The sequence below is a fragment of the Alnus glutinosa genome, chromosome 8, assembly GCF_958979055.1.
Source record: "Alnus glutinosa chromosome 8, dhAlnGlut1.1, whole genome shotgun sequence".
NCBI classification, from domain to species: Eukaryota; Viridiplantae; Streptophyta; class Magnoliopsida; order Fagales; family Betulaceae; genus Alnus; species Alnus glutinosa.
Window position 1 is genome coordinate 20,225,618 of NC_084893.1, and position 22,685 is coordinate 20,248,302.

General features: G+C 38.4%; 1 pseudogene; it reads left to right on the plus strand.

Annotated features, from left to right (window-relative positions):
• The first annotated feature begins 1,515 nt into the window (after positions 1 to 1,515).
• The window catches only part of LOC133876196 (probable leucine-rich repeat receptor-like serine/threonine-protein kinase At3g14840), a 73,524-nt pseudogene continuing 52,354 nt past the window's right edge, over positions 1,516 to 22,685 (plus strand).

The following is a 22,685-nucleotide window of genomic DNA, read 5'->3' on the forward strand; positions in this document are numbered from 1 at the left end:
CTACCATGAAGAAAATACACTTTACCTATCTGAATTATCACCACATTTTTATTTATGCATTCCGACTATAAAAAGTGACATTGAAGCCCCTTAAACTACCACTTCATGTCAAATTAGACACTTTTACATTTTTCTCTTAGAAATACACTTGTAGTTATCAAAAAATAAAATTAAAAAAATTAATAATAACCATTTGAAAAAAAATTAAAGGGGCTAATATCAAAAGGGCCACCTCTTTTTGGTATTTTCAATTTTTCCCTTTTTTGTTTAATTATTTTCAAATGGTAATTTTTTAATAACTTTAAGGGTATTTTAAGAAAAAAAAATATGAAAATGTGTCGAATTTAACATGTGATGATAGTATGAGTGGCCATGATGTCACCTGTTAAAATTTGGAGGCATAAATGAAAATATGATAATAATTCAGAAGTTTAAAGTATATTTTCCCTATCTACCACTAAACATGTGGGTTTCACATATTTAATTGTGGATTTCTACTTTTTTTGTATGGGATGGATAAAGGATGAGTAATAGATGGAAAACAAACATTTTTATGATATTCAAATATATTTCACATTGTGAAAAGAACCAGAAAATATAATTTGATTAGAAAAAAAAGTTACAATTTGTATCAGGTTAGTCCACTCTGAAGTTCTTAGGCACAATTTGAATAGAAAAAAGTTCTTTAGGTTGCTGAGCCTTTAAACTATGCTTTTATGAATAATGCTAGAGTTACTTACAAACTTCTACAAAGAGAAGTTTACAAATTGACATGGAATATGAGGTCGCATTTTATTAATTAAAAAATTCATTAAATCTTCCTCAACCGCACTGCTCTAGCCACGTCACAGATATTCGGCAACCACAGGAAACCGGCGACAAAAAAAAATCAGGCGACATAGAAAGAGAGAGAGGAAGAGAGATCCGGCCTGAAACTCACGCACATCGGCCGGATCTCTTTGTCAACCCACGCATGGTCGGATCTCTCTCTGTCGCCAGTGGTGTCGGGGTCAGGGTCGGGAGCGCCGGATCTCTCTTTTCCTCGCCTGATCTCTCTCGGTAGCTGGTGGTCGGGGACTGGGTTGGGAGCGCCCGGTCTCTCTTGCCCTCGCCGGATCTCTCTTTCGCGAGTGGTCAGGGTTTGGGTAGACAGCCGGATCTCTTTGTTGCTGGTGTTTGAGGTCTGGGTCGGGAGCACCGGTCTGGGTAGACGGCAGGATCTCTCTGTAGCCGGTGTTCGTGTTCGGGTCGTGGTCGGGAGCGCCGCATCACCACGTCACCGACCACCCCGTGAACTCGCCGGATCTCTCTTTCCTTCACCGGTAAATTCTGACGTCAAGTTTATAAATAGGCTTATTAATTTTTTCAATTAAAAATACGCCACATCATATACCACGTCAGTTTGTAAGCCTTTTTTGTAAGCTTGCCTTTGTACCTGTAGCAGCTCTCTGATTTTATTGTCATATATGTTAAGAAAATTAAGCCCGGTAACTAAAAAACCTCACTCTCTATTGGATGTACAGAGTTCTCAAAGGACAAAATCTTGCAGGCACACTCCCATTAGATTTAGCCGGGTTTCCTTCCCTCCAACAAATGTAAGTAGTCATAACAGAGATAAGATGCACTATTAGAGATAAAGAAAAAAGAATAGTTTTTCTTTGTATATAGTTAGACGGTTACTCTGTTATATTAGTTCTTTTTCTGTTGTATTAACTCGACTTTAGTTAGCTTTAGTTAACTGCAGTTCTCAGTCTATATATATGTAATCTTTTAATCCTTTGTAATTAACTTTACTTCTCATAATAGAATCATCTTCTGTATTTGTGTTCTTTCTTCCTCTCTGAACTCTGAGTTCGACATGGTACATGGTATCAGAGCCAGGTCTTTGAGCTTAAAACGCTCATTCAGCAGTGAAATAAAAGAACTAACAGCATGAGAGTCATTACTTGCTATGGCAACATCATCAACATAAACAAGTAAAGCAGGAAATGAAGAACCTTGAAGTCGAGTGAAAAGAGAATAATCAGCTTTGGACTATACAAATCCAAGATCAATAAGGGTGGATGAAAACTTCGAGAACCATTGTCTCGAGGCTTGCTTCAAGCCATATAGAGACTTAGTGAGCCGACACACTTTGGATTCCCCCTTAGTGCCAAAACCCAGAGGCATCTTCATATAAACTTCTTCATGCAAATCTCCATTCAGAAATGCATTATTAACATCCAATTGATGAATAACCCAGTTCTTGGCAGCAGCAAGAGCTAAAAGACACCTAACAGTGGTCATTTTAGCTACCGGAGAAAAGGTATCATGGTAATCTAAACCCTCACACTGGGTATATCCTTTGGCTACTAACCAAGCTTTATACCTCTCTATGCTACCATCTGCCTTATGTTTTATCTTGTAAACCCACTTGCAACCGATTAGGTGTTTATTAGGTGGAAGATCACAAACAACCCATGTATGATTTGCCTCTAAAGCTGAAATCTCAGTAGACATAACAGCACGCCAGTGACTAAACTTAACAGCCTCATGATAAAATGTAGGTTCAGATTGAGCAAAAATAGAAAAACAAAAGTGTTTATAAGCAGGAGAAAGTTTATCATATGAAAGATAACTAGATAAAGAGTAAGGAATACCTGAATTTGATGCTGTGGAGGAAGGCAGAGATGGGAAAGAAGAAGCCAGTTGACAATGATATTGCTGCAGATATCTAGGTTGAGTTTTAATTCAAGTAGATCGACGAAGAGGAGATGAAGGCATAATAGGTGATGAAGAAGAAACAGGAGATGTAGAATGTTGTAAAGCAGAATGTTGTGGTGTAGAATGTTGTATAGTAGATTGTTGTGGTGTAGAAGGATGAGATGCGGAAGGCGTAAGTGAGGAAGGAACCGAATGTGTGGTAGAAATAGGTAAAGAAATCGGAAATTCAAGTACAGGTATAGGCAAAGAAATTGTGGAATGCTGTGAAGGCTGAGTGGTAAAACAACCATCAGATGAAGAATGTATGAGATTTAAAGCAAAGGGAAAAAGGTGTTCATGAAAAACAGCATCCCGAGAAACGACAATGGATTTTGTATGTAAATTGAAAAACTTGTAACCTTTGATGCCAAATGGGTAACCAATGAATACACAAGGAATGGCTCGAGAATCAAACTTAGTTCTATTGCGAGACAAAGTAGAAATATAAGCAAGGCAACCAAATATTCTTAGATGGGAATAAGATGGAGAAGTGGAAAAAAGTAATTCATGAGGTGACTTATTTGATAGAAGGGGGGTAGGTATACGGTTTATAAGATATGCAGTGGACAAAATGCATTCTCCCCAAAAAGAAATAGGAACCTAAGATTGAAATTTTAATGCTCTAGCAACATTAAGTAAATGTTGGTGTTTTCTCTCCACAACAGCATTTTGCTGTGGAGTTTCAACAGAAGACAATTGGTGAATGGTTCCATTAGAAGAAAAAAAAATCATGCATCTTGAATTCAGAACCATTATCAGAACGCAAACACTTAATTTTGAGATTGAATTGTGTTTGTACAAGGCTAAAAAAAGATTTAATAAGAGAACGAGTTTGAGACTTGCTTTTCATGAGATGCACCCAAGTAAACCGGGTATAATCATCCACAATAGAGAGAAAGAAAACTGAGCCATTTATTAATGGAGTAGCCATTGGCCCCCAAATGTCACAATGGACAATTTCAAAAGGCATACGAGTATGAGTAGTGTGTACAGGAAAAGGAATTCTATGTTGCTTAGCCAAAGGGCAAACATAACAAATGTCTTTATTAATATAGGAAATTTCAGGGAAACTATGATGTAAAGACTGCATTCGTGATGCAGAAGGGTGACCTAATCTATAATGCCAAACATCATGAGAAGAGGTCTTTATTGTGCTATTACAACTAGAAATTGAAAAAGATGAAAGAGGTGAAACCTTCAGTTGCTGCATAAGATAGAATAGACCACCTTCTTCCTTACCCACTCTAATCGTCCTCCAAGGATACAAATTCTGTATGAAACAAAATCCAGCAAGAAAGATGAGACAAGCTTTCAAGAACTTAATGATTTTACTTGCTGAAATGAGATTAAACGAAAAAGAAGGTACACAAAGAACTTCAGTCAATATAAGATTGTTTGAAATAAACACTGTCCCAATGTGTGTAACAAGGACGATAGATCCATTTGGTAATTTGACAAAAGAAGATACAACTGCGGTAATTGTGGTAAACAATGAAGGGCAATTGATCATGTGATCAGTTGCCCATGTGTCAATAATCCAGGGAGTGGATTTGGAATGAAAAGATGGAGATTTTGTTAGGAAAGCAGAGGAAAAAACTGAATACTGAGGATTAAGAGTAGTAAAAGAAGAACCACAACCTGACATTTCAGAAGAAGTGGAAACTGGAGCAGAGGAAGAGGCATGCAAACTACCTGCCATGTTTGCAAATGCCTAATGAGTAAAATTTTGCTATTGAAGAAGGGACAGAAGCTGCTGGCACTGATCAGGCGTGATGGTGAGCTGAGGTACAGCTTGTTGAGGTAGATTCTGCTGAGGAACAGAGTTTAAATCAACCTCTTGCACATGATTTGCAGAATGAATAGGAGCAGAATTCCAAAGATTCTTTGTGAACTTGAACCCCAGTGGAAAACCGTGTAGGCGATAACATTTGTCGGCAATGTGACCTGGCACGCCACAATGATTACAAATGGGCTTATCCTTGCGATAAGGCTGTTTGGTGAAACGAGCCGGTGGTCCAGTAGATTTCGTCATAAGAGCAGTGGACTCCTGATTGAGGATGTGAGACTTGACCGAAATCTCTTGTTGCTTCTCTTCTTGAATAACTAAAGAGAAGACTTTGTTAACTGATGGTAAAGGCTCCAAAAGTAAAATCTGACCACGGATGGCAGCAAAGGATTCTTTGAGCCCCATCAGGAATTGATAAACATATTCCTGATGATAGTGAGCAGCGACCACTTGCATTCCACCACAAGAACAGGGAGGAATATGCCTATAATTGCTAAGCTCATCCCACAGAGACTTAAGCAATGTGAAGTAAGAAAAGAGTTTCCTTGCGAAAGAACATAAATTGATTTCTGTAATTGAAAAACCCTAGGACCATTTTTCTGAGAAAAATGTTCCTTGAGATCAAGCCACATACCGTGACAAGAGTCGATATAGATGATACTGTCTGCAATCTCCTTCGAGACTGAATTGAGGATCCAAGACAGAATTATATTGTTGCAGCGCACCCAAGTGTGATGTTCAACACCAGCATCGATCGAAGGCTGAGGAAGACTTCCATCAACAAAAGCCAATTTGTTCTTGGCCGTAAGAGCCATTATCATAGAGGGGCTCCAAGTATTGTAGTTTTCGCTGGTGAGCGATTGAGTAACAAGAATCGCTTCTGGACTTTCATTTTGAGGTAAGTAAAAAGGACTCGATGGATTAGTGAAAACGGATGGTGAAATGGTGAATTGAAGAGGAGGATTATCAGTAGGAGGAATCTGGGAGGAAGAGGAAGAATCATCATTCGCCATTGTTGTATGCTTTGATACCATGTCAAACTCAGAGTTCAGAGAGGAAGAGAGAACACGAATGAAGAAGATGATTCTATTATGAGAAGTAAAGTTAATTACAAAGAATGAAAAGATTACATATATATAGACTGAGAACTGCAATTAACTAAAGCTAACTAAAGTCGAGTTAATACAACAAAAAAAGAACTAATATAACAGAGTAACCGTCTAACTATATACAAAGAAAAACTATTCTTTTTTTTTTTTTTTATCTCTAATATGCACACATGCTCTACTTTCTTTCATCAACTGACTCATTTCTCTCTTTCCCTCTTGTATTAGTGACCTCACTTGCAACTACCTCAAAGGTTCAATCCCTTCGGGATGGGGTTCTTCTACGCAGCTGGTCCACATGTACTCTCTGTCTCTCTCTCTCCCGTATATATTATCCATGGTTTTTGTAAGTGTTTTCTCGAATCGATTCTTTGATGAATGATGATTTTAATTATGTAAGGGTCTTATTGCAGTTCCCTTATTGGAAACCGGTTAACGGGTTCTATCCCCAAAGAGCTGGGAAACATCAAAACTCTCAAAAACTTATGAGTTCTGATCGCCCATTTGTTTCTATTTGTGATTTTTTTTTTTTTTTTGAGTTCTGTTATCAAGGAATTCAGTTTATTATTTGTAGTATGGTGGAGTTCAATCAGCTTTCCGGAAATCTTCCTCCAGAGCTTGGCAATATGCCCTCCATAGAAAGATTGTAAGACGATTTTAAATATTCCCTCTTTTATTTGGTGTGAGAATTACTTGGATTGGCTTTTCTATGGAAAGATGTTGAATCCTTAGGCTGACAGCTCAATTGGTTTACTCTTACTTATATGTTTTTGTTGATGTTGTTGCTATAGTTTCCTCAACTTGAATTATTTTACTGGGGGGCTGCCTGATTCATTTGCAGGCCTGATCACATTGAAGGACTTGTAAGCTATTGTTTCTTTCTTTCTGTATTACGTTTTTCATATGCTTGCAATTAGTTACTAATTTTTGCGTTCTGAGATTAAGTAACTAATTGTATTCTGAGATTACAAATGATATTTCTTTCCTTTTTTTTATTTTTTTAATTATTTTGTCCATTCAATGTAATGCAGTCGGATCAGTGACAATCAATTTTCTGGAAAGATACCCAATTATATTCAAAACTGGAAAACCTTACAAAATTGTGAGAGCTTTGTTGCTTTTTCTTTTTTAACTGTGTCAAATGATTTTGTCGTGATTTTTAATTTTGGCTGTTATGTGTTATCCCTCATTAAATCAAAATCTGGCGATAACAGACTGATTCAGGCAAGTGGTTTGAATGGGCCAATTCCTCCTGGCATTGCTTTTTTGGAAAACTTAACAGACTTGTGAGTATCAATCTTCTATGTCACAGGTATAAATCATTTTCAGATGGAATTGCATTTGAATTACATTATTCTTTGTTGAATTTGATATGCAGGAGAATTAGAGACTTGATTGGATCTGAAGAACCTTTTCCAAAACTTAATAAGCTAACACAGTTGACAACATTGTAAGTTAAATGTTTCAATGATATGATTTTCCAAAGTACCCATGCTTATGGTTACTCAAGGTTACATCGATACATATTTTTAATTTTTTTTACAGGATATTGAGGAGTTGCAATAATACTGGACAGCTACCTGATTATTTCGGGAATATGGCAACGTTGACAACCTTGTTAGTACAGTAGCCACTTTTTCCTCCGTTTTTCTATTTGCTGATATTTCAAAAATTCTCTTGAAAATGCTTTTATGCTGATTTATGGCTCATTCAGTATTCTTGCATGGCTCATAATTCATTTTCTTCTCCTGAATTATCTTCTCCTTGTATTGATTGACATAATCATCTTAGGTGGCATTCTTGTTATCACACATCCATAAAATTTGAATTTGAACTTCTGCAGAATTTTAAATTCTGTAGATATGGTGCTGAGTATGTTTGAGTTGAGTGCTTTGTCTGAGAACTTGGTTCCGTGAGCAATCCTCTTTCCTCTTGTTTAAATGGTTGTTCAGTATAGGAAGTCTTTTTGCAATTGTCCATGCTAGCACACCTTCGGCTGAGTCCTTATCCAATTGCACATGCTCCTTCAGCTTGTCATGCAGCAGACAAAATCGAATAGCAGCATGTCCTTTGGGGAAGATATCAGCTGGCTGATCAAGAGTGGAAATGTAACGAACTTGAATGTCCTTGTTGTTAACCTTCTCACTAGGGTCGGAACCAGGATTTTTCATCTGGAGGGGTTAAAGTATGAACGAGGGGTCAATTTTTAGCGGGGGTCTAGCCTAGTTTTTAAGCCTTAAAATACATATATATTTAACTTAATAAAAAAATTTAAAACCAAGGGGTGGCCCCCCTTGTTCTATACATGGGTTCGTCCCTACTTCTCACAAATAAAATGAACATCAACTTCAATAAGCTTAGTATGAGTGTGAAAAACTGGATTTGAAGCGAGTGCAAGAGTTCCAACATTATCACACCATAGAGTAGTGAAAAATAAATTTATGACTTCTAAATACCAAGTGTGTGTTCGTATGCAACAAAATATTTTAAATGCAGAAAATTAAAGAGACTAGATATTTGTTGATGAAGTGGAATCTTTTTGAAGAGAAAAACTACTCTGGGGCAGCCAAACCCAGAAAATCGACTATCGAAAGACAAAGCAAGTTACAAAGCACACGTACTCACAAAACCTATTGCAGTAGTCAAACCTTTAACTATAACATGAAACCCATCGTAAACACTTCCCAACCAAGTCTCCTACTTGAAGGGGTCTTTGATAAAATCATTTACCTTAGGGTAGACCCCTAAGATAGACTTCACATGAAATGTTGAGCACACACCGGCAACAGCTAGAGAGCTAGTGGATCTTCAAATCTCCCTAAACACCCTCTCTAAGCACTATGAAATTCTATACTGAATTCTTACAAATAACAAGCCTAGAGTCATCTATTTATAAGTTTTAGAAAACCTAATTCTAGACAAATTTGGACTCTGGCTGTGGAGCGTCCGGACGGTAACTTACCCTGGTCCGAACAGTCTTCTGCGACTGCCTTTCCAGAATAGCACGATTCTTCCAATAATAGGAGCACGTCCGGATGGCTTGGCTAAGCGTTCGAACGGTCTTTATTGTCACTCCTTTCCGCGTCCTTAAAGAAAACCTGGAATATTCTAGAACGTTGGGTAGTGTTCGGATGAGTTGCCACGTCGTCTGGACGTCTTGTAGAAACTTTCCAAATAGTGTCAACTGAAATCCAACTCCGTGTAAAAATTGGAGAAGCTTGACCTAGCGTCTGTACGGTGTTGCTCTGACGTCCGAACGTCTTTAACGCTGAAACTTCTAGACACTGAGGGGCGTCCGGACACCTTCAAAGGCCTGTCCGAACAGTTGCACAGGAACCGGTTGATCTGACTTGGAAAAAACATGGAATCTTCATAGACATCTTCTAGAAACTTGTGACCAGTCACATGGCTTGAAACAAAGACTGTCTATATAACTTGAAGACTTTGAATAAAACCGATAAACCTGTTTAAAAAGCAACCGTTACATAAAGTGTTTTTGTCATCCAGAATGTGGCCAACATAAAATACTAACAAACTCCCTTTTTGGCCATTCTGGGACAAAAAACACTTGACCGGTTTGGAAATACATTGCTGGTCCAAAACAGAAAATACTCTCCATTTTTGTCACAAAAGGACAAAGGGTAAACAGAGTAATAGAGAAAAGCCACAATTATTAAAATTCAAAACAACAAGAATAATAGTAAAGTGTCTCATCAAAAGCTTAAATCATCATAAGAGAAAACCACAACCTCAAGATATCACATCTTCTAAATTTGAGCCACTTCGGCTTGCTCTTGAAGCCGGGAAACCATAGACTGAAAATCTTCAGTCACTTGAGTCATCTAGCCCGAAACCAATCATTCGTAGAATGAAATCCTCTAAACAAGTGGTCTGCAAGATGATAAAGAAGATTCACTACTGAATCTCTAGCTGGTGTAAATCTAGAGGAATAAGTTACGGAAGACTCTGTATGAGCAGGGGGAATGAGCTTATCTGAAATCTGAGACCTTTGAAATTTTGAACATATGACTTCAACACTAGTCAGTTTTCCAAAGAGTCCATTGTTTAACACTATGCTGGAAGACGCAAAATGACATATTCCTGACAAGATTAGACAGAAATACCAATGGTTTTCCTTTATCCACAAGAAAATATTAGATCCTATTAGTTCAAAAAGCATATGGTATAAAGACGATTGTCAATTGGATGCACAAATGAATGCAAAAATAGAGCAATCCAAAAGACACAGATATATCAATATACATCATGTACAAAGATAGAATAATCATGCACAATATCTCAAATCAACATCTCAAATAACGATTATTCCAATATTCTCAAAAGGACCAAAGCTTAAAAGAATAAGAGAAGTCAAAGAAAATACCTTGGAATGAGAAGAGACGTACAGAGAAAATTTGCGTCCGTAAAGGAAACCCGGAATATTCGTTGGGTAGCATCTGGACGTGTTGCCATGTCCGGACGTCTTGTAGAAACTTCTCAAATAGTGTCGACTGAAATCGAACTCCATGTCGAAATTGGAGAAGCTTGACCTAGGGTCCGGATGGTGTTGCTCTGACGTCTGGACGTCTTCAACGCTAAAGCTTCTAGACACTGTGGGGCGTCTAGACGCCTTCAAAGGCTCGTTTAGATGGTTGCATAGGAACCAGTTGATTTGACTTGGAAAAAACATCTTCATGGCTTCAATCGAACACTGTCCATTTAACTTGAAGATTTTGAATAAAACTGATAAATCTGGTTAAAAAGCAGCCATTACATAAAGTGTTTTTGTCATCCAAAATATTGTCAACATAAAATACTAACAAGTAGGAGGAGCAAACGATGGAACTTGAAATTCTCAAAAAAGCATACGGAGCCAAAATAATTTTGTTGTGGCCATGGACCTCTATATTCTGCTTCGGTGTTGCACCATGACACCACATGTTGCTTTTTGGCAGACCAAGAAATCAACCAAGAGCGAAGAAAACCAAATTCACTTGTTGAGCAACGATCAACAAGATTCTAGCCCAATCAGAATCACATTAGGCATTTGAAAGAAAACATAAACCTAAAAGAAATTAACGGTAAAATGCGGAATAATTAAATAGAGACAAGAGATTTTACATGATTTGGTCTATGACCTACGTCCACAGGAGAAAGCCCAAAGCGCTACATTATACTCTTATTTCTCTTCATTTAGTTACAATACATGAGACTCCTATTTATAGGAGAATTGTGGTAGATAAATATGGTAATCAAATCAATGTGATTTGATTTGATTACCATCAAATGAATGTGATTGATTACTATATAACCTGATTACAGTCAAATCAATCTCATATATTCTCCTACCAAATCCAATCACAATTATATAGAGAATATATTCTCTAAACTTCCCCCTCGAACACAAGGTGGAACAATCTAGAAGCTTGAGTTTGCAATAAATTCTTCTTCTTCTTCTTCTTCTGCTTTTCTTTTTTTTTTGGCTGGAGATGACAATGATTGACGATGGTCAACGGTGATGATTGCAGGCAGTTGGCGACAGTGATTGGAGATGCACCTTAAATTTCAATAGGCCAACTATGAGCCCAAATCAAAGCCAATTATGAGTTAAAATGGGTTTGGATTTTAAAGAATACCACGAATGCCAAAAGAAGATGGGCTAATTATGAGTTGAAATGGACCTGGGATTTAAACAATACCAAAATGGTTAAGCTTGGATTTTGAACAATACCAGAAAGGCAAAAAGAATGGGCCTACTCTGGACTAAAATAGGAGCCAACTATGGGCTAAAACGAGTGCCAACTATGGGATGAAATGAGAGCCAACTGTGGGCTGAAATGGGCAATGTAGCAGCTCTTTTGATTTTTTTTTTCTCCACAGTATTCCTATTTTTTTTTCCACCACATCTTGTATCTTCCACAGTGTACGAATACACTTGTATTTCTGAAGCACGAAGAACAAAAATTGCATTGGTGTGTAGAGAGACGTCTTCACATCTAATGGAAGAGGCAACAGGTGTTGACGTGATATGAAGGTGGCGGCACAGCTAGTGTGACAACTTTTCTGGGTTGTAAAACTATTATGGGTCTGCCATCGTGATGCCATCTCAAGCCACGGCCAGTGAGTTGGGAAGATGACATGGAGAGTAGATAGTGAGTCAGTAGCAGTGACTCAATTGAAAGGCGGTTTTCAGAAGTTCTAGAAGGTTGTTTGGTTATTTGTTTATTTATCATTTTATCCCTAGATTCTATTTGTATTTCTTATTATTTGGTAGCCGTTTAGAGGAGAGAGAAATGATGTTATTTCCAACAGAAGCGCCTATATATGGAATCTTGTAGTAGAAGGTAGAGCAAAATTGAATATTGAATTGAAAAATAATAGACTCCTAATTTACTCTGTGTGTGTGATCAATTTGTAACAAAATATCTAAATGTAGAATTTAAAGAAGATATATATTTTGTTAATGAAGTGAAAACTTAATTAAAAGAAAAACCACTCCGGGCCAACCAAACCCAAGATATCCACTGTTCAGAAGACAAAGCTAGTTACAAAGCAATAGCACTCACATACCCCTAATGTAGTGGTCGTACCTTGAAATCTGACATTTAACCCAACGTGAACGCCTCCCAACCATTTGTCCTACCTGAAGGGGTCTTCAATGGAATCCTTTAGCTTAGGGCTCCATCCTAAGCTAGACTTCGAAGTTGATCAAATCACACAGGAGCTACCTTAAGAGAGCTAGCACATATCACAATCTCTGCTTAAACACCATCTTTTAGTACAAAGGAATTCAGTACCGAATTCACTGAATAATACAAGCCTAGAAACCTCTATTTATAAGCTTTTGAAAACCTAATACAACATAGATTTGCAGTTCTCTGGGCGGCGTCCGGACCTAAACATAGAGCGTCCAGACGACAAGTTGCAACCGACTTCCATAATGCGCTTCACTCGTTTCGTTATTAGTCTCTGCGTCTGGACGGTGTTGACCTAGAGTCTGGATGTTTGCTAGCTATCTTCACTAAACGTGTCTGCTACATAGTTCAAAATCTTCTCGAACACTGAGTAGAGTCCGGACAGTGTTGCCCTATCGTTCGAACGGTTCATGTCGTCGATGCTGAGTTGTTTAGAATATTCTCGAACACTGATTGGCGTCCGGACGCTTCCACAGGGCCGTCCGAACGGTCAACTAGGGATCCGACTTTTGCTGTGTTGTAAACTGCGTAGAATATTCCTAGAATCTGGAAATTGCTTTCTTGATGCTTGAACACTGATACTTGTCATATTAAGGCCATTTCCATATTGGAGAAATAATCTCTGAATATTTTAAAGACTCTAAATAATTACGGCGTCCCTGTTTCTGCAGCACACTTACATGACAGAGATTTTGTCAATAGAATGTAGCCAATAAAGCTAACAAATTTTCCCTTTGGCCATTCTGTGACAAAAATCACTTGCCCGGTTAAAAATACAATCCCTGTCTAAAATAACAAATACTCCCCCTTTTCGTCTCAAAAGGACAAAGGGTAAACAGAGTATCTAAACCGCACACAAAAAGTTCTAAAATCCAAAAATAATAGGGATAATAGAGAAGTGTTTGCAAGTAGCCCAAATAATCAAAAGTTTGTAAAACAGATAGAGGAATGAACAAAAATCATCCATGTACCAAACCCTGATGATCCATTGAAACCAAGTGACAGAGAGAGATCTGTACAATTAGCTGGATTTATGCTACTTCAACTTCTAGCTCTTCAAGCTGGGTACCATAGACTGAAAACCTTCAGTCGCTTGAGTTTGCAACTGATTGTCGGCAGGTTGAAATCCTCTAGTCAACTGGTCTGCAAGATAAATGAAAAGATTCACCACTAAACCTCTAACTAGTGCAGATCTGAAGAAAGATGCTATGGAAGGCTCAGCATGAGCTGGGGAAAAAAAGCTCATCTAAATCTTGAGACATTTGGAATTTGAGCATATGACTTCAAAAAAACAGTTTGTTTTCCAAATGATACATCTATCGGACATTTTGCTGGGAGCCATTGGCTGTCATATTCCTGAAAAGATTTAAACAAAAATATTTTAAAAAATACTACCACAAAGAAAGAGTAGATCCTGTTAGTTCAAAAAACAAAATGTGGTATTATGAAGGTTGTCAATTGGATGCCAAGATTACATAAGTAAATATAGTAATTCAAATGGCATAGATATATCAATATCAACCCAACACATAGACAGAATAGGATTTTCATGCACAATATCTTAAGAAAATATTCTAATCAACAAATATTCCAATATTCTAAAAAGCACAAAACTTAAAAAAACAAAAGAAGACAAAGAGAATACCACAGAACGAGAAAAGACATGCAGAGAATGCCAAAATCTCAAGAGAAAACCACGAAAAAAACACACACAACATGACATGATATATCAATAAAAATGCAGTGCTGTGCGGCTAGCCGAGAAAGAAAGCGATGGATAAACACCTGTAAGGATCGCGTCTAGACATGTTACCAACCCGTCCGGATGGTCCACTGCCAGATTAGCAATCGACAGGGCTGCTTGCATCCAGATTGTAACTCAAGTTCGTCTTGACACTTCACATTGAAAAGCTGAAAATCAAAGAAAAATTTGCAGAAAAATAATTTTCCCTAAAGTTAGCTTCAGAACACGCATGTATAAATAACTGATAAAACAGTCAAATAGCAATTAAAAAATATGCAAAGATATAGTTGGGAGTTAAGTATTCAATAAGCAAAAATTTCCCTACAGATAAAATTTTTAAACAGATGACTTAACTCATGCTATGCATGTGTGTGTGAAAGATTTCTCAATAAGTTATGATGTTCGCTGATATGATTTACAACAACTGAATTTTTTAAATAAGAGAGAAATTCAATGTTAGATCAATAAAAAGTCAAACTTTATTTTACTAGTGCCTAGTACCCTCATCTGATACACTCCCCCTAAGAAACAATACTTTTCTTTTACTTAGTCCATTAGTGACCGTCTGTTTCCACAATGAATTGGTCATTGACTGTTTCTATAAGGACAAGTCCAAGAACATTTTTTAGCACATTCATTAGTGGATCTTTTGAATCAATACTTTCTCATTTTTTTAATGGTTTATTTATTATTTGTGATGCAGCCTAGAGAGAATGCTAGAATTTATGAGTTCTAGGTTCAATTAGCGAGTTGGTCAATTTGACCATTTTAGCAAAAAAAATCTCTCTTCAGAATTTTCAGAAGCTAAAAATTATAGAGTAAAAAAAATGTACCTTAGAGGAGCTTTGGATAGTGCACAATTTTTTCATCACATGAGAAAAGCAACTATTTACCATTAACTCTCAATTATATATAAGCATATTCAATCAATGCACAATGAATTGAGATATCAGACAAAAATACATACAATATCTGAAAAGCTATCAAAAGAAAAAAAAAAAAAAAAAAAAAAAAATTCTGCATCTTCTCCGCCGATTTTTTTTTGTTATGTTGAAAAAAAAATAAGACAGGAAAACAACAAAAACATACTTATGGCGAAAAGAAATAATATCTAGTCCTAGCATGTAAGGTAAGAGCAAACTTGACCTCAGGGAGAGAGGTTTGGAATTACCAAGACAGAAAAGCAGCCGTATGATGTGTTTTTTTTGTCATCCCTATTAAATACCTGTAAAAAATTTTCTCAAGGCAAACAAGACAAAATATGGGGATAGAAAATTATGGTTCCTGACATGCACTAGAATTTAGGAACCAAAATCCTAGGCATAGTGTGACTTCACCTATACTAAGTGAGTCCACTCCCCCTCATGAGGTGAATGGTCTCATCATTCTTGACCCATACTTGCTTGACCAGTGGGCTACTCGTAAAACTCCCTCACCAGCCAGGGATAAACTGTGCAAGCACAGTTGTCTAGATAGCCCCAATGATTGTTCCTGATGGTATCAGCAATAAAATCCAAAGGAGCAACAATCACATCAACTCTAAGGACATTCCTCTTTGGAACAACTTGCTTGTTCTCCACTTTTGTTAAAGAGGCAGCGTGAGCTTCTTCGATCCTCTATTGGACCCTACGCTGAGAGTTGTTGGCAAACATAGTTCTGCAAAAGAATATTCAAACATTTTGCCAAAAAATAACACCAATGAAATTAGATTCTATTAATCCTCAAAAATTTCGGCATTACGATGGCAGAAAAATGGACTTCCCAGAAATTACAAACACAATAAATATCTCAAAATAGTCCAAATATGTGACATAACAAGTATTCCAATCTCAACAGCAGAGAAAATAAGCAATAATGTGCAATATCCAACTCAAAAAATATCTTAAAAATCTAACAGTTAAAATGAACTGAAAAGAATGCAAAAGATAGAGCAAAATACCTGAAATGGAGAGATAAAACATAAAGTGACAAAAAAGGACGAGAACTCGTGAGAAAAAGGACCAAAAAGACAAAAGACTCCAGAAAAAATCAAGAGAAAAGAGAGAAGGTGTGGCAGCTAGAGAGAAAGAGATGTGATTTTAAAACCTGTAGGGTAACCGTCCAAACGCTGGCTTCCATGTCACCCTGCGGCAGAATCGCGCGTGTCCAGACGTGTCACTTGATCGTCCAGCTGTCTGAATTGCACCTGTCCGGACGTAAGAGACTACCGTCCGAACACTTCACATTGAAAATCTGAAACATGACGAAAAATTGCAGAAAAATATATTTCCCTAAAAATAGATTAAGAACACGCATGTATAATCAATTGATAAAACAATCAAATAGGATTTCAAAAATATGCAAAAACATATTTGAGAGCTAGGAGTTCAATTAGCATAAATTTTTCTGCATATAGAAATTTTAAATAGATTACTCAACTCATGCAATGCGTGTGTGTGAAGACTTTCCCAATAAGGCATGAATTTCACTGATTTGACTTAAAGCAACTGAATTTTCTAAACAAGAGAGAAAATCAATGATAGATCAGTTAAAAGTCAAACCTTATTTTACTAGGGCCTAGCCACCCTCATCTGATACACTCTCCCTAAGATGCACCACTTTTTTTTTTACTTAGTCCTTTAGTGACTGTCTATTTCCGCAATGATTTAGTCACTGACTATTTCTATAGAGACAAGTTTAAGAACAGATTTATAGCACAATAAACAGTGGATCTTTTTAATTATCCATATTTATTGATTTTGGAATGCTTTTTATCACTTGGTGCTACAACCTAGAAAGAATACCAAAAATTTTAGGTTCTAAGTTCAACCAGTGAGTTGGTCAATTTTACCATCTTATAAAAAAAAATATCTCTCATAAGAATCTTCAAAAGCAAAAAGTTAGAGAGAAAAAAAAAATGTACCTTAGGGGAGCCTTGGATAGTACACAAAATCATCGCATGAGAAAAGTAACTATCCAGCATTAAGATGCACATGAAAACTTAGCAGATATAATGCATAAACTCTCAATCATATATAAGCAAATTCAATTAATACACAATGAACTGAGATATCAGGTAAAAATACATGCAATATCTAAAAAGCTATCACAAGGAAAAAAATAAAGTTCTCTGCATCTTCTTCCCCAATTATTATTTATTTATTTTTATAACAAAGAAACAAAAACATGCTCTACGAAAAAAAACTAGAAATTAAATTGAGCATGTGTGGCAAGATCAATCCTGTCCTCAAAGAGAGAGGTTTAGAATATCAAGACAGAAAAATAGTTGCCTAACGAGTTTTCTGTCATCCCCAAATAGTACCTGCAGTAGATTCTCAAGAACAATAAGAGAAATAGAGGGATACAACAATGATGGTTCCTAGATTGCAAGGCAAATAAAATATGTCATGGAGAAAATAAAGCAATGCAATCAAACCTGATGCTCTAGGATTAGGAACCAAATCCTCGGCATGTGTACCCTCACCATCTAAGTGAGTCCATTCCCCTTTAAGGGGTGAATGTATTCATCCTTTCTGATCCATGGCTTCCCTCCCTGTGGTGGTTGATGACAGGACTTCATCTACTGATCCATCCATTGTATCATACTCTGCATCCATTTAGGCAGCTCCCTACGGAATTGATCATCCTCAAGCTTCTGCGGCTTATTCATGTAGTTCCTTGATTTTTTTTTTCTTGGGTTTGCTATTCTGATTGGCATTGACAAATCATTGTTGATGATGCTGATGCTGAGGAGCCTGATGCCATGGGGCTTGATGTCGGGGAGCTTGATGCCATGGAGCCTAATACTGGGGAGCCTGATGTTAGGACAGAGGTTTAGTGCTGAATGTAGCCTATCTTGGCACCTCTTTCTTGACATTTGATCTCTGAGCTTTGAGAAGGGAGCACTGAGGCTGGATGTGACCACTTAACCCATAGTGGTGGCATATAGGAGGCCTTCTAACAATAGTAGGCTTCTAAGTGGCCTTAGAACTAGCCTGAACTTCTCATCAGTGACCCTCAACAATTGTAGCTGTGTCTCCAGTAGCTTCTCTTCTAGATCTTGTATCTTGAGCAGCAAGGAACTTTACTCAATTTGTAAACTGTTCAGCTCATGGATGTGCTACTTGCGAGTTTCCCTCAACTTCTCGAACTGTATATAAAGGATTTTATAGGCGTCTTTGAGTTCTTCCTCATCTTTATTACTGTGCTCAGAGTAGTAGGATTGAGAATTCTCCTGGTCTTCATATGGAGCCACAAAGGCTAGAAATTGATCTTGAGCAGAAGTTTCTTTTTCTTCTAACTCATCATTGAGAGTCGCATTATAGGCCTTCCCTTTTCCCTGCTTGAGATTCTCAGGTCCCTCATTTTAGTGTAAAACTCTCTGAATGTCTTATCCTCAAGTATCTTAATCTCTTCAAATCTAGAAATCAACATTTGGAGTTTGGCAGATTTAACAAATTTTGTGCCCTCATATGTTGTTTTTAAGATTTACCATGCTTCTTGAGCGATTTTATAGTTTGAAATTTTTGCAAATTCAGACAGTGAAAGAGCTTTACAAAGAGCATGGAGGGCTTTATCATTAGTAGGTCGTGCGTTTCTTGCAGGAATTAGTTCGAGAGTTGCATCCTCTAGTTTAGTCCAACCAAATTCAACAATTTTCCAACAATCAATAGATTTTAAAAAGAAACACATGTGAGCTTTCCAATAGCCATAGTTTGTACCATCAAAGGTAGGAACAGTATTAAGATTTTGAGACATACCAAGATAAAATAGAAGTCAAAAGGAAAACACTCAAGAATTAAATCTAAACAGAGTGTACCAAGCTTTGATACCAATTGAAAAATAGGTGACTTCTAATTTAACTGCGTGTGTGCACAACGTGTAACAAAATAATGTAAATGTGGAATCTAAATGACACAATTATTTTGTTATTGAAGTGAAAACGAAATTATGAGAAAAACCACTATAGGCAGCCAAACCCAGGAAATCTACTATTAGAAGACAAAGTTAGTACATAGATAGTAATACTCACATACCCAATGCAGTGATCATATCTAGCACTGACACGTATCCCATCGAGAACGCCTCCCAACCAAGTCTCTTATTTGAAGGGGTCTTCTATGGATTCCTTTACTTTAGGGCTCCTCCCTAAGATAGGCTTCAACAACGAGCACATCAACAGCACACAACGGAAATGGCTTGAGAGCTAGCAGATTAGCACAATATCTCCCTAAAATATTCTCTCTAAGCATTAAAGAATTGAATACTGAATTCAGTAAATAATACATGCCTAGAGACCTCTATATAGGCTACAGAAGACCTAAATCGACTTTGATTCAGTTTTCTCTAGGCAGCGTCTGGATTGTAGCTGAAAGCATCTGGATGGACAACTGTGCAACCAGCTTTCCAAAAAGCACTGAAAATCTTTCCTGAATAAGGCCGCGTCCTGACAGTGTTGCCCTAGTGTCCAGACGGTTGTTCTTCTCTTGCATGCAATTTCCATGATAAGGACTAGCATCCGGACGGTGTTGCCCTGACGTCCGGACGGTTGCAATTCTTCTCCACATCTTGCCTTATCAAGGATAGTGTCCGGACGTTGTAGACCTGATGGCTGGACGGTTGCAACTATCTTCACATATCTGTGTCTGCGAAGGAAATCCTTTTACTTGTTGAACACTAACTTATGTCTAGACGGTATTGCCACGCCGTCCGGACAAATGCACGTTAACAGTGGATTCTTCTCGAACTCTGAAGAGCGTTTGGACGTGTTGCTGAGACGTCCGAACAGATACAAGCTTGAACAGTAGACAGTGATAGGTGTCCAGACGCATGATTGGGCCATCTGGGCGGAAGCTTAGGATTTGACATTTTCTGACTTGAAATCTGCACAAAATATTCATTGAACTTTTTGAAGTACATTTCTGAAATGAAGACTCTGAAATAAAACGGTATCCATGATCAAATGACAACATTACATACAGGTGATTTTGTCAAACAGAATGCGGTCAATTAATCTCAAACTAACTGAACCATTAAAACGATCGTCATGCCCATTTCGATGACCACCAGGAGCATCAACCAGGAGACCAACTGTTCCACACCAGGCCGTTGAGGTTTGACTTTCCTCGGTTCGATGGGGACAATTGAGCAGGATGGACGTATAAGGTAAATCAATTTTTTGATTACTACCAAACACCCATATACTTGCGAATTCGAATGGCCTTTTTCCACATGAAAGGAGAGGCTCTCATTTGGTTCCAAGATGCTGAGGAGTCCGGGCAATTTCCAACTTGGGAAGCTTTTGTCCAAGCTCTCCTTGTTCAATTTGGCCCAGCGTATGATTACCCCATGGAGGCCCTGATGCGGTTGTAATAATCCTCATCGGTAGCCAAATATACATCTCAGTTTGAGGCCCTGTCCAACCGGTTATGTGGAATTTTTGAGAAGAACAAGCTCAGCTATTTCTCAGTGGTCTGAAGGATGATATTTACCTACCTGTGCGGATGTTAAATACTACAAGCTTGGTGGCAGCGTTCGGCCTGACTAAACTCCAGGAGGAGTACATCACGAATTCCAAACGACCCTTACATGCTTCTTCCTTTCCTTATAATCGGCAGTCAAATTGGAATCCTCCTACATCACAACTCCCACCTTCATCCTCCCAATTTGTTCTTCCGGCCAAACCAGCAGTAGGTCTTCCTGTCCAATGGATTACACCCGCACAAATGAAGGACCGTTGGGATAAAGGTTTGTGCTATTATTGCGACGATCGTTGGCTGCCTAGTAATAAGTGCAAAGCACCCAGACTTTATTTGTTATCTAGGTTATCATTGCCTTCAGAAGACACTAGCGAGAAGGTCTATTATAACTCCTTTGATGCCACTGGTCATATTCTCGAGTTTGACATAGTGAAGTGCAAGGAACCTGAAATCTCTCTCAGTGCCATTTCTAGCTCTCTGGGTGCTAAGTCTATGTGGTTGATGGGCCGTCTGCAAAACTAGCAAGTCAGCATCCTGGTAGATTTAGGAAGTACCAATAACTTCCTAGATCTGGCCTTCTTAAACAAAGTCCAGCTCCAATACATTTCCACTCCTCTACTCCAGGTTAAAATTGCTGATGGAACCATTGTCCAAAGTTTGGGGAAGGTCACTTTTGTCACAGTCAAGGTTCAGGGCTATTCCATTTCCACTAGCGTTTATCTAATTGCCTTGGGTGGGTGTGACATGGTTCTCGGGGTGGAATGGTTGAGCACCCTGGGACCAATCCTCTGGGATTTTACCTTGATAACCATACAGTTTACATACTTGGGTGTTCCACAGTTAAGCATACTTCTTCAAGTGTAGTACTGGGATGGGTGACCTCTTGGGAAGTCTAGTTCGGGAGAGCCAAAAGCAGACAATATTGTGTCGCTGAGGGTGGTCATGCCAAATGGTATCAGAGCCATTGCCCAGCCTGAGATGGAGGGAGTGTACACAAGCTCATGAGGGTCGCCAGCGGGCACTCGTTGGGATGCCAAGACTGGGGTGATCCCATAATGGTTGCTAGCGGGGATGTTGGGTCCTAAGAGGGGTTGATTGTGACATCCCACATGGCCTGGGTATGGGAATATGTATGTGCTTATATGTATATTCGTACCCTTCTTGACACAATGCGTTTTAAAGTCATGGTGGCAATGAACCTATCAGAACTCCGCAGTTAAGTGTGCTTTTACGACAGTAGAACATGGATGGGTGACCTCTTAGAAAGTCTGGTTCTGGGGAGCCAAAAGCTGACAATATTGTGTCCTTGAGGGTGGGTCGTTACTCTCTCCCTGCCTCCATTCAAGCCCTTCTCACCACTTTTGCTCATGTGTTTACCAAACACTCCGGTCTTCCTCCGTCCTGCAGGTTAGATCACTAGATTAACCTCAAAAACCCTTAACCTATCAGTGTTCAACCATACATATACCCCTACTTCCAGAAATCTGAGATTGAAAAAATATTTGGGAGCTCTTATAGTCGGGTGTGATCTGCCCTAGCCAGAGCCCTTTCTCTGAGCCCGTCCTATTGGTACGGAAAGTGGATGGCAGTTGGCGGTTATGCCTCGATTATCGGGCTCTTAACCAAGAGACGATTAAAGGCAAGTACCCCATCCCTATCATCGACGAGCTGTTGGATGAGCTCCATGGTGCAGTCATTTTTTCAAAGATGGACCTCCACTCCAGATACCATCAAATCCAAATGCAGGCTGATGACATCCCTATGACTGCCTTCCGTACTCACGAAGGCCACTACGAGTTCCTCGTAATGCCATTTGGGCTTACAAGCGCCCCTTTGACATTCCAGGCTCTCATGAATGATGTCTTCAAGCCTTTCCTCTGCCACTTTATCCTTGTCTTTTTCCATGACATTCTCATTTACAACAACTCCTTAGCTGACCATTTGGTTCATCTGCAGGCTGTGTTGGAGGTTCACTGCACCAAAAGCTTTTTGCAAAGCTTTCCAAATGTCGATTTGTGGTAGAAGAGGTGGATTACTTAGGACACCTGATTTCTCGGAAAGGGGTACGAACCGATCCCTCCAACTTAGAAGTCATGACCAATTGGCCTCTCCCACACACGGCCAAGTCTTTATGGGGATTTTTATGCCTCACCG